Below are 13,833 nucleotides of genomic sequence, written 5' to 3' on the forward strand. Positions count from 1 at the left end.
CGTCTTACACATCTGCTCGTGACTTGTGAACTGTTGGGATGAACAAGTCACTCAAATGTCACTCCTTCAAAACAGCGACATTTCCTCCAGTTTTAGGTGGAGGAGCCGAGGTCCGACTCAGCCAGGGGCCTGCAGCCCTGGCCAACCTCCCTTGCCCGCCTAAGGACAGGTCAGGGCATGGGTCTCTGAGGCCCTCTCCCCATCTACATTTTTATGAGTTTATGAATTTATGATGATTTGCTAGCCTGAAGAGCTAACATAATATGTTTGACCAAAAACATTGAATTAAACTCTAAGGAATAAGGAATGTGAACAAAACATGGTAAAGCTATCTATTCAATATTGCACAACAATACTAATTCACGTATGTTAGGTGCCAGGGCCAGAGAACTCAAATCAAAAGCTGCTGTATTTTGCCATGTATAATGCTCACCCTGGTTTTTGGCCCAAACTTTCAGGGAAAAATCTTTTGTTTTAATTTTTTTATTCAATTTTTTATATTTTACATTTAGATACTTTTTTTTGCATTATAAAGGGTATTATTTTGCACATGGATATCATTATTGCCTTCTAGAGTTACATTTTTAACACATAAGCATAAATAAAAGAATTAAAAAACAATTATGTAGATACAGAATTAGTATTACCCATGTATAATGAGCATGCTTATTTTTCCCTCAAAAATTTGGGCAAAAAGTACGTATTATACATGGCAAAATGTGGCATTTTGCTTAAAGTGAGAGAGCAAGAGAGACGAGGAGGAGGAGGAGGAATCATTGCAGGACCACTTTAAATCATTTCCGGCGTCTCGTATTTCCTGTGAAGTGGGAAACGTCTGCGTGCACAGCAGGACAGGCACCCCAACCCCGGCTGAGCAGCAGGGCCAGCGCTTCGCACAGCAGCACAGTAGGACAGCAGGAGTGGCCAGACCTGCGCTTGAACTCCTGCATCTCCACCCGTGAGCTGCGTGCCCCTGGGCGAGCTATTTAACTTTTCTGAGTCTTTGTTGCTTCTTCTGAAAAATGGGACTAATCACCCCCAGTTCACAGGGTTGCTATAAGAACATGAGATGATAATCACGTAAAGATCTTGGAACAGTGCTCGGCACAGAGTGAGCTTTGGACAAATGGTAGCTTAGCGAAGAGAAACAGGACAGTCCCCGGGTTGGCATGCGGAAGGACGCCCACACGCAGAGGGCCGGGTACCTTTTATCCGCGGGGATGTGTGAAGGACAGGGAGACGTGTCAGACTTGATCTCTGTAAGAGCCTTGAAACTATTTTTAAAATCTACCTGTAAATGAATGTATTGTTTAATGGTGAAAACTGTCGCCAAACAATTTTAAGTAAAACATCATCTAAGACATCCGAAAGGCCAACAGGTACATAAAAAGATGCTCAACCTCACTAATCATCAGGGAAATACAGATCAAAAGCACCCTGAGATCCTGCCTCACACCAGTGAGGATGGCTGTCATCGAGAAGAGAAGAGAGAGCAAGAGTTGGTGAAGGTGTGCAGGAAAGGGAACCCTCGTGCGCTGTACCAATGTAACTTGGTACAGCCACTAGGGAAAACAGTACAGAGGCTCCTCAAAAAATTAAAATTATACCTACCATTTAACCCAGCAATTCTGCTTCTGGGCATGTACCCAACAGAAATGAAAATAGGAGAGCAAAGCACTCTCTGTACTCCCGTGTTTATTCGCATCATTCACAATAGCCAAGAGATGGGAAGAAACCTAAGGCCTGTGGATGGAGGAATGCAGAAAAAAGATGCAATGTATATAGAATGAAACATTATTCAGTCACGAGAAAGAAGGACATCCTGCCATTTGTGACAGCATGGAAGGACCTTGAGGGCGTTGTGCCAACTGAAACAAGTCAGAGAAAGACAAGCACTGTCTGGTACCACTTCTATGTGGAATCTAGAAAAGCCTGGGGGTGCGGGTCAGGGAGCAGGACAGGGCGGAAGTAATTTACAGACACAAAGCTCACCACGAGGAGCACATAAGCCCTGCAGATCTAACACACAGCCAGTGAGTGTAGACAGCAGTGTTACAGTCTAACTTGCTAAGAGACCAGAACTTAATTACTCCACCCACTGAAAAGAAGTGATGATTTCTCTGTACCTGGACAGAGGTGCTAATTATCACTAGAATGGCAATCATTGCAACAGATAAATGTATCAAATTAACATTCTACACCTTAAAAGGACAAAATGTTACATGTCAAATACATTTCAGTTTTTTTCCTTTAAATTGTCTAAGTTTTGAGGGGAAAAAAGAGTATCTTTAAATGCCTATAAAGAAAAGAGAAAATGAATTCTAGTTTTGCAGGACTTTGGCTGACGCAAGCTACAGCCCCAAACTCACCCTCCCGCCTTCTTTGTATCTTGAGGTGCTAATGGCAGAGCCCCAAGCCCTTCTAACGGAGGAAGAAAAGTCTCTGCCAGCCAGGTCCTAGTTCCTAAAATAGCATTCCACTTAAACTGATAACATTTAATTTCTGCCAGGATTCTGAAGAAAAAGAGAGACCAGCAAGATAAACCAGAATCAGAGGAGCCCTGTCATTATACAGAGGAAAACAGCTTCGTTGTCATCATTGTTATTTTCTTCTTGTTTGTGTGCAAAACATCAAAAGGGCTTTTTTCTGGTAAAGGACAATCTACATTCTTAGCATCGCAATGGACCCCTTACAGGTAGCTGGAAGGAACTGCGCTGGCTTCCGGCAAAGATACCAGGCTCCATCTTGGTTCATTCAGAGAGATTCCGGTCAGAACCCAACAAAAACTCAGCTTGACTTACTGAGTCAGGTGAACACATTTGTGGCCATGGCTGCTTAGGCGGCCACACTGGGCCATTATGTGCTCAGCAACAGCTCACAGGTGACCCTGAGCGTGAGCACAGGAGGCCAGCACATTCCAGGGACCCGCCACCCTCTGCTCCCCGACAGGAACACACAGCAGGCTGCTCACCGTGAGGTTCGCTTTTATGAAGTCGGACTTTGGTGCTGAGAGGCTGCCTTAAGCTTGCTCATTTGCCAGTTTAAGAGAAGATGGCCTCCGTGGCTGGGCTGACTGGGTATCAGATGGAATCCATTAAGAATGTCTATAGGTGGGAAATCCAAAAATCCTCAGTGCTTCAAGGCCAAAGATGGTCAGTGAATCGTGGTATCTGACTGGTCGGTGATGTCTGTTCTATTCACTAAGCCCCCTCAATGGGAACCCTGGCTGCCATGGGCCCCAGATCCTGTGTTCTGTGTTCTGCCAGCCTCCAGCCAGGCAGTAAATGACCCACAGACGGGGAGAAACAGGTACCATGTCTATTCACCCTTCCCTGCCTCCCTCCACTAAAGTACCAGCCACCCAACACTCTCAGGTCTTGACCCCCCACCCCCTTCTAGCATCAGCCCTGTGGATGCTAATGAAAACTGGAGTTCACTTTGGGAGGCCATGCTTCCACAATCCAAGTTCCTCTTACTGCTTTATACCCGTGCCATTAAGAATGTGAATAGACTATGGAGCATGGGATCCCATGATATTTGTCCGCAGAAAGCAGTGTGCTGCTGGAAACCTCTTCCGGTACACCCCACAGTCAAACAAATGCTAAAACAACGGTGGCAGCGGCAGCAACTCACCTCCCTCTTGGAGTCTCTGGACGTCACGGAATGAACCAGTCCATGGGCCTTCAACACAGATGGGCAGTCCTTTCGTTCAGAATCATCTTTCCTTTGTTCAGTAGTGGAAAGTTGGCTGCAATTGAACAATAGAACAAAAACTAAGCTTCCAAACCCTGGTGGGCCTGCTTCTCCAGGGTTCCTTCAACTACAAGAAGTCAGCTTTGAAGATTGTGTAGGGAATTTCTGATGGACTCCAAATTTCTTTTTTTTTTTGCGGGGGAGCTTATCTTTTAAGAGCATTCCCAAATACTTAGTTTCACTGTTTTAATTTTCAAATTCTCTCCCTCTATTTTTAGCTCAAGATTTCTATTTACCCATGAAAGCAAATAGGAAATGTCTCAGAATAGTGGGCGCAGCCCACCCCCAGAGGTCAGGTGTTCGTGGGTTTTGTAGCCAGTGGGTGGTGTGTCTTGATTAAAATAGTCTCATCGGTAATGCGATACAGGCTTCCTGTGCGATGACTGCATTTGATGACGCTCTGGTAATGCTATATCGGCTCGCTCTATCTCAGAAATGTGGGGTGCGCACAAGCGCAGCAGGGTCTATGCCTGTAACCACACACCACGCGGCGTGGCTGCAGCCTGTTGTTGTTGAGTGGCAGAAGGGAGACGCCGCGATGGTAGCAAACAATCGATCCAGTCCTCCCCAGAGAGCCAGATGGATCTATTATTTATAGTCAGTCTTAGAGATATGGGCCTTCTGACAGTACACTCGAGTTTGATGACCAACTGTTACAAATTATTTATCCAAAACTATTTTAAAAGTCAGACCAAAAAAATAATCTTTTGAAGCTGTGATCAAACCAGTGTTTGGAAAAGCTTCTTGTTTTCCTTGCCCTTGGGGGTCAGTGCTGCCTTCTCACCCAGTTTTCCCGCTGACATAACCACGTAGCCATCACAGATTGTCGAACTGGCGCTGTGAGCCATGAGTCCTTTCTGTGCTTTGGGAACATTTAGAAAACTCTTGCCAATTGATTTTCTAAAAATAATTCTAATGATGGATTTTAAAACACTGATGTAAAGAAACAGAATTTTTAAAAAAGACTTTGTCCCTTTGCTAAACTTCCCTAGCTTAAGTTTGGCAACCTCTGCCTAGAGATAAGAAGAGCCAGAATATTTTAGCAAAATTCTTTCTCTTTTCTCAATGTTTAAAGACTTATCCTTCCCTCCCCTGCCTTCCATTCCCAGCCTAAAGGAAGATCACTGGCTTAAAATTATAAATTAAAAAAACATAATGAATGGAATGTCAAACATATTGTATATCGATGCCTGATCTGTGCTCCTCAAGATGACTTCTAAGAGTTAATGACTTTGATAAAAAGTCTGTCCTTGCATTAGGAAAAGAGAAATCCAGAGGACAGATTCCCAAAATCTCAGTGTGGTAGGATTACAGGTAAATTTAATTTTCTTATTAGAGCTGTTCATTAATTTTCAAGAAAATACTTATAGAACATACCTATCAGTTGCAAGTCACTGTGCTAGGTCCAGAACAAATAGGGAATGTAGAAAACGGTTAGGAGTGTGGACTTTGGTGCCAGACTTTGTAGCTCGGCTCTACTGCCCACTAGCTGTGCAACCTTGGGCAAGTTGCTTCACTTCCCTGTTCCTCAGTTTGTCTGCCCGTAAAATGGGGGTATTAGTAGCAGTGCTACATAGGGTTGTGAGGATTTGGGGAACTGATTTTTTTTAAATCAGCACCTGCATTGCGCTTACTATGTGCCTTATACTGTTTGGAGCACTTTACAAAATTCGTTAATTGTGTGCAAAGGATTTAGAATATTGTATATTGTAAATGGTGATAGGTGCCATGGAAGATAGGACATGAACATAAGACAGGAAGGGAAGGGCTTTCTGAGGGTGTGCCCTTCAAGCTGGGCCTGAAGGATGCAAAGCCAGCCTGGCAGACTCGGGGCAGAGGGTTCGGGTGAGCTGCCTGTGTGCAAAGGCCGGCAGCTGAAACAGGGTGCTGTGCCCCGGTGGGCAGAAAGGAGCTGGAGTGGGTGCTGACCACGGAGGCTAAGGGGATGGACATCTCCCAGTTACCAGGCGTATTTTGCAGAGAAGATCAGCAGAACCTGGCAATGTGCTTTGAAGGTGGTGAGGGCGAGGGAGGAATTAATCATGACTCCTTTGTCATGCCTTCTTGTATTTTCTAAGTATTTTATAATAAATTATCATGTGAATCATTAAGAAAATGATCCCTGAGAGCAAAGGAGATGAATTGATAGAAAAAGGAAATGTAGATGGCATTTTAAAATAGGAAAAGCTGATTACCTTCACTAGAGCGTTTTGTTCCGTGGTTTAGAGCGACGATTTTCAACCTTTTTTATCTCACGGCACACATAAACTAATTATTGAATTTTGCTGCACACCAAAAATGTGTTTTTGGCCAATCTGACAAAAGATAGTTGTAATTTTGATTCATTCACACCGGATGGATGATGTTGTGTTGGCTGTTGTCTTTTTTTTTTTATTATTCAACAATCTAGGGAAGAGAGGTCAGTGCCCCTGACTAAATCGCCAGGTATTGGCTGTTTTACAAATTCTTGAGGGCCTACTATGTGCTGGGCCCTTTGTATCATCTCATCCACTCTCTCTGGCTTAGTCATATCTGTAGTCAACTAACATGTGCTGCGTACTTATGAACCACTTTCCACAGCTGTCTACACCTCAGGGAGGCACCTCGCACTCTGCGGAAAACAGGACATGAGTTTGAATCCGGATCCTGCCACTTTCTAGGTCCACAACTTTGGGCAGCTTACCTAACTTCTCTGAGTCTTTCTTTTCCTGTTTTGTGAAGTGACGACGATAGCTTCACCTCAAAGGGTTGATGCAGGAATACAGTAAGGGAATGCATTTATTAAGTCCAGTGTCTGTCATGCAGTCAGTCAGCAAACGGTAGCGGCTTACTACGAGAAGTCCTCAGGTTCGTAGACCGCCCCCTCCCCCCGGCCTCACCAGCTGCACAGGTGGAAAGTCAAGCAGGTGGTGATGCTCTCTAAGTTAGGGTGGTGTGCTGGAGCTGGGTCACACCTGTGTGAGCTTTAATGCATGCGCAGGGTTCAGAATGGTGTGTGGGGCATAATGTCTGATAAATTCTAGCTTTAAAAATTATGAACTAGTACATAAAATATAGCTTTCAGTACTTCAAAATTTTAGCTCTTTTAGTCCATCTATATGGTTTTCTTTTAAGAGAGACAGACTACATAATTTAAAATGCAAATTATGCCTTGTAGAAAAATAATAGCTCTCAGTATTCCCTAACCCCATTTTTGTAAAAAACACAAAACTCTTTAAATAGTAATCAAACAGACCCTCTGACACACATGATTGTGAAGTAAATATTATTGTCAGACAGTAGTAGCTGCTATGTAAAAGTACCGGAAGTGACAACCAGGGAAAGGTAAATAGCACTCAACATTTAGCCTTTTATGGTAGGCTTGTGTAGGCTGAGCAAACATGAATTAACTAAGACTCATGGCATCCACCCAGGGGAGGTCCTCCTTCACCCTCGCAAGCAAAGTCAGCACCTCAGAGACAGACCTCCACCTCCATGCAGTGCTAAGCACAGGAAAGAATTCCCTGCTCCAAAAATAACAGGACTTTGCACCTAAATGACGCCTTTTAACCCAGAGCATCCAGCCACAGCAGAAACTCTAAACACTCTCAGACACTCCCTTTCCCCTGGGGGAAGAGATGGGAGGAGTGGAAGCAGCTAACCCAGAATCACACAGCAGGTCCCTAGTTGTGAGGGTTTCGTCTCTTGGATTCAAGCATTAGGTGGGACGTGAAGCAAGTGAACATTCACTGAGAGCCTACTATGTGCTAGGCCCTCTGTATCATCCAGTCCTCTGACGCTCCCCATAAATACCTTGTCACCTCTATTAAGACGAGGAAAGGTGCTCAGCGGGGCAGCCAGGGGCAGGCAGTCTGGCTCCAACGCAGCCTTCGCCTCCCACAGACCACGCATCGCTCAGTGGACGAAAACGTAGAATTGGGCAGGTTCATTAAGGCCTTTCTTTTTTTAACAGGATGGAATTCTTTTCATTTCCTATCGCTGCTGTAGCAAGTTGTCACAAAACTCAGTAGCTTAAAACAACCCAAATTTACTTCTCTTTCTGTTCTGGGGGTCAGAAAGTCTGAAATGGGCCTCCTTGGGCTAAATCCACAGTGTCAGCAGAGCTGTGTTCCTCCCTCTGGGAGGCTCCGGGGGAGGGAACGGTCCCTGGTCTTTTCCAGCTGCTGAAGAGGACGCATTCCTTGGCCTACGGCTCCTTCCTCCATCTTCCAAACTAACACCATGAGTCTCTTTGACCCTGATCCTCCTGCCCCCCACTTTTACTTATAAGGACCGCTGTGATGGCAAAATTGGGCGCACTCAGATAATCCAGGATGGTGTCCCCTTCTGAAGATCCCTCTCGTAACCACATCTGCAAAGCCCCCTTTGGCATGTACAGTAATATACTGGCGGGTTCCAGGGATTAGGGCGTGGACGTGTTGGGAGGCCACTGTTTTGGTTACCATAGTAACCTGTTTGTATTTGGAGAATTCTTAGAAAACCAGGATCTATGCCTCCTCATTTCTCAGTGGAAGCACTGTCTCTTGTACCTCCAGGGGGGACGGTTCCCCTCAGTGCCCCCCCCCATGTGGAGCTTTGTCTCGAGAGCAGATGTGTTGAGATACAGTAAATACTGGAGGGCATACCTCAAAAGCAGCAAGTTTAAAAAAAATATGAAAACTGGAAACTATTGGTATGTGCAGCCTATGTGGATGAATCTCCAAATAACCATATTATTTAAAAGAAGCCAGACCCCCCAAAAGAGTGCGTATACATTGTAAAGATCCCATTTAAGTAAAATCCTACAACATGCAAGCTAGTGCATGGTGACAGAGAGCAGACCACGGGGGCCTGGAGTTGGGGTGGAGCTTGAGGGAGGGACCGTCAAGGAGCGTGAGGACATTTTTGCGGATGATGGACATACCGATTATAGTGATGATCTCACAGGCACGTACCTATGTCCTACACACGCCAGGTCTTTAATAAATTGTGCACTTTAATTATGTGCTGTTTATCATATCATAATGTCAGCTACAGGTCAATAAAGCTGTTAAAAATAACAGCACATGAAAAAAACTTTAAAATCCTCCCAGGCACACGGGAACTGCATACATGAGGTTAAAGAGCCAGGGAGAAACTGTGCCGCGCTGCAGCAACCTCCTCTGTGTAGCTCTTCAGAAGAGTCTTAAACACCTCCTGCAGATGCTATCATTCCAGGATGATGGAAGATTTGCAAGTGTAACCATTCGGGAGTTCATTATCTAAGTTGCTTAGCATGACATATAAGGTCCTTTGCGAACTGTGGCTGCCAACTTCCCAAGGTGTGGTCTTCCCACCACACCTTGACTCAAAGTCCACGCTTCCACAACGCCAGGCTGGTTGTGGCTGCCGAGCCCACCTGCTGCCTTACGTCTCCTTGTCTTCAAATGTGCTGCAGCCTTCCCACCTAGGCTGCCCTTCCTCCTTGGCCTCATTTGGCCTCCTTGGCCAGGAGAGCCCGTCACTTCCTCCTCCGCCACCTGCACCCCCCTCCAAGCTGCCTCGGTTGCACTTTCCCCACATCTGTGTCTGTTGCCAGCCCACCTGTACTCCCAACCGTGGCAGAGGAGTGACAGTTACTACATGGAATTGGCAATGCTCCCAATGTGTCGTAGACACACATGCCAGGGCCAGACGTGTCTTTGGGAAGGGGGCCACCAATGAGGAGTTTGGAGGTCGGCAGGCTGGGGATACAGCAAGGCCAGGAGGTGGTGGGAGTGACCCTCCTGCAGCCCCACCAAGAGAGCGGTTCCCAGTAGGAGGCAGGACCCCTGCAGGGGATTTCTGACCCGTGGGGTGTGTTTTGGGTTATTATAGCTCCCAGACTGGGGGACGGCGTGGGAACTCACTGCTGGCCCTTAGTGCCGGAAGACCAGAGCGGAAGCGAGGCAGAGAGCCGTCCCGCACAAGAAAGAACCAGCATGTCCAAAGCGCCAGTGGGGCCTTTGTTGTGAAGAAACACTAAAGATGGAAGGTGTGTTCTCAGTGAAGACCTGAAGCGCCCCTCTCCCTCAGTGCTTCAGCTGAGTGCACAGCGCACCTAGTGAGGCACCGGCGTCCTGTCCCCAGCCGCCACCACTCACTCTGCTTGGCCCCTGCCAGCCAAGTGTCCCTGTGCCCTCTCACCCCCTGCACTTCATTCCTTTGTTCCTCAAGTGCCCTGTCTCCTGCCGCTCACTCTGCCCAAGTGTCTGCCCACCTCCCCCCTTTCTACCTGGTTCGTTCTTTCTCATCCCTGGGCATGTCGCTTCCCCCAGCACCGTCCCTCATCGCCTGTGCTAGGCCTGGTCCCTCTGATAGAGCCCTCCGCCATTCTGCATCTCTCCTCAATGGCATTTACCACAATGATGAAGTATTGGTGGGAGGAAGGGAGGAAGGAGGGGTAGAGAAGGAAGATTCATTTGGCTGCTTGGGGAGAGTGAAAAGAGACTATGCTTTATAAAAACAGACTCTTCCTAGCTCTGCTCCTTATTATTTGAGGGCCTTGAATACGTTATCTAAGAGATTTGAACCTCAGATTTCTCGGTCGTGAAATGGGGAGGAGGGGGATGAAAGGCTAGTGTCTGACCTTCGGTGGGTGCTCAGTAAACATTGTTTTCCCCCTCCCTCCTCTTCCCCCAAATGGAAGGGCATGTAAGTGTAGAAATTTAGCTGAGAAAGGTGGGCTGAGAAAGTCTTTCAACCTAGCAAGACAGAAAGGAGAACATCCATGCCTTCTAAATGGGCGTTAGGGGCTCTGGGAGCTCACAGATGCCCGGAGGAGAGCCTGCGGTCGGGGGTGGGCAGTGGTAATGGGCTGTGAGTAGAAGCACTGAAGCCAATTCGTAGACACTGAGGTGGCCGTGTTGATCAATATTCCTAAAAGATCTGTTGTTCTCTGCATGGTCAGGCATGTTCGCCTGTCCGCGGGAGGGCTACACCTGCTTTCTGGGAGGGAACTTGAGCTGACTGGGAAGGGAAGGCACCTCCAAAGTGCTCTGTTTTCTTGTGTCTGAGATCAGGTTCCTACTGATGGAAAAAAATCATTTGGGAAGGGTGAGCAACATCTAGCTGAGGTGGAGTCTAGCCACTAAGGTGGAAAGAATTCTAAATGGCTGCAGTTTTGATGCGTATGCTTTGCCCATCAAAAGGAACCTCTGGGCACATTTGCAATCCCACAATTAAGACTTATAATAGCATCATAAAACAGTGGGTATTTATTATCTTCAGAGGAGAGCATCTGAGTACGCGGACGGTCCTCAAGGCAAACAGACTCTTAGAAGTCAGACACGTGGAAGGTTGCTAGGGGAGTATGACAGTCTCACTTCCTTTCTAGGCGATCCACCCTATGCAGTGATCTTTGGAATGACAGGTTATTAGTGTCATCGCGCAACTTCTTTCGCACACGGCCCCGTGTGGATGAAAAGTCCGTGATGGCTTTGCAGACAGGCAGCGTCCACGTCTGCTGATAAGCAGTGATAGCGTCCACCTCAGCTTGAGAGAACCCCGAAAGTGAAACCCTGCAAAAGAGCGCGCAGCTGTTCCCCAGTTCAAGCCCTGAACTGCTTAACTTGCTTCTCTTTCTCATCAGACTTCTTAAACCTTCTTTGTTCCACAAGCTGTAAGGGATGCCAGGCTCTCCTGCCTTTCCCAACTCCTGTCCTGGATTTAAAATAGGAAGTTCTGCATCCTGGGGCTGCTCAGTCCGGGAAGGGTTAGTCACCCTCGTGTAGGACAGATTCCCTCACCCCCAGCCCCCCTCCACCAAACCCCGAACTTCTCTGCTATCACCTCATCCGTGAGCACTTAATCCTGTTTCTTATCTAAGTACTTTTATAGAAAGCCACCACAAGGAACTGACAGAGAGGCACACTTATGGGGAATATGCACATCCATGGTAATGTTTTCTTAGTGTTTAACCTTTTTAATTGCTTTATGTTTTTTGGCTTGTTGTAGAAAATGTGAAAAAATGGAAGTATAAAGAGTTAGAATGCTTCAGAATAATTCTTTCTAGTGTTTATTAAACATTTTACGTAGTTGGGCTCATAATGTATAGTGTTACAACATGCTTTTCTTTAAAAGATTTTATTTGTTTATTTTTAGAGAGAAGGGAAGGGAGGGAGAAGGAGAGGGACAGAAACATCGATGGGTTGCTTTTAGCAGGCCCCCAACCAGGACCTGGCCTACAACCTAGGCATGTGCTCAGACTGGGAATCAAACCAATGACCCTTTGGTTTGGTTTGCAGAACAACACCCATTCCCCTGAGCCACACCAGTCAGGGCTGAGATGTGCCTTTTTACAAAATTAATATCAAGAGCACTTCCCCATGTTATTAAAAACTTTGAAACAAATACCTGTTTTAACAGTAATAGTCACTACATGACTGTGCTGTAATTAATCACTTCCCTAATGACAGACATTTAGGTTATATCCGGTTTTTCCATATTTTAAAATAACAGCAAGCATCCTTGTCTGTATCCTAAGTTATTTCCTCAGGATAGATTCTTAGGTAGGAAAGTGTGAGGACAGATTCTACATATTTTAATGCTCTTAAAAATGGGGTGGAGCAGAAGTAGGTTTTACAGTTGTTCTTATGGAAAAATGATGCAGTAATTAATAAATAATAATACAGGAATAAACTGTACATCTCGTGTACTCACAACTCTCAACCTACTTTTGCCGCCCCCCCCCCCCCCCCCCCCCGTATATAACGTTGATTTCAAAGAGTCTGTACGAGCAACATGGGAGTGACGTATTATTATACAGTCCATAACTACACAGTGACATTTCAAAGACCTTTGTCAATTACCAAAAAAGAAAAAGATATTTCAATATTGTTTTATTTTGCAATACTTTGATAACTGTAAAGGTTGGACATTTTTCATGTTTATTGGTCATTTTTATTCTTCATTTGCAAATTATCTTAGTCCTTTGCTCATTTATTATCCACCTTCTGACTGGTTTCTTTCTCACGTAAAATGACGCTTGTTCATTGCAAAATGTATTAGAAAATGTTACTATTTGTAGTATTTTATAACCTGCTCCTTCAAGGACCCAGTGCAATGCATTGTGAGCGTCTGCGGCAGCCAGCAGACGTCTAGGCCGTCGTTTTCAGGGGCTGCGTCACATGGCCTTGTGTGGATGAACAAGACCTATGCTCACTGGTCTTCTGGTCACGGGTGCGGTGTCTAAGGTTTCCGTACTAAAAATGATTGAGTGACAAATGTGATGAACATCTGCTACATTTGTTTTGCATACTTGCCTGACCATTTGTGTAGGTGAAGTCCTAAAGTGTGGAATTATTGGGTCAACAGGTACTGAAGCTTTTAATAGATGTTGGAAAATCTCCCTTCAAAATGGTCGCACCAGTTCCCAGCCTCAACAGTGGCTTGTGAGAGGACTGATTTCATTGTATCCTCACCAACAGTGAGTATTACCATTCTTTTTAGATCTGCAATCTGATAAGCAAAAAAGGTGTCCTGTCGTTTTAATCTTTATTTATTTAAACCCTTAGCGAAGGCGGAGTTCATTTGTGGGCTGCTGTGGGCCCTCAAAGTTCCACTGCGAGGCGCTGGTCCTCGGCCTTTGTCTTTCTGTGGGTTGTTGCCTTTTTTTCCTCTTGTGATGTTTCATTGTAAAAGCCCTTTAAATACTAAAGATTTAGTATTAACCTTTTGTCAGCCACAGTGTCTCCATTCTTCATTTTCTTTTTGACTTTATACGAGATAGTTTGGGGAGAGGTTAAAAGCACGGCCCCATTCACCAGGTGTGGGGGGCTGCTGTTCAGGTGTCCTGTTCCCATGTTCTTTGTTGCCCAGTACACCCATCTCCCAGCTGTTGTGAGCGGGGCTACTAAAGATTACAGCTGCCTCCCTCTCTGCAGTTTGTGCTGGAGAGAGCTGCCGTACCCAGGAAGTTATGTGCCCCAACCCAACCCCATACAGGGGTTCAAAAAGCCGGCTTGGGGAGCCTTCGAGATCTTGGTCCCCAGCATGTGTTGTCAATTTGGCTCCAACAGACTCATTAAAAAAAAAAAAAAACCAACAACAACACAAAAAGCCAGCTCCCTTCTCTAGAGGGAG

Source organism: Desmodus rotundus, chromosome 12 (genome assembly GCF_022682495.2).
Source record: "Desmodus rotundus isolate HL8 chromosome 12, HLdesRot8A.1, whole genome shotgun sequence".
Classification (NCBI taxonomy): domain Eukaryota; kingdom Metazoa; phylum Chordata; class Mammalia; order Chiroptera; family Phyllostomidae; genus Desmodus; species Desmodus rotundus.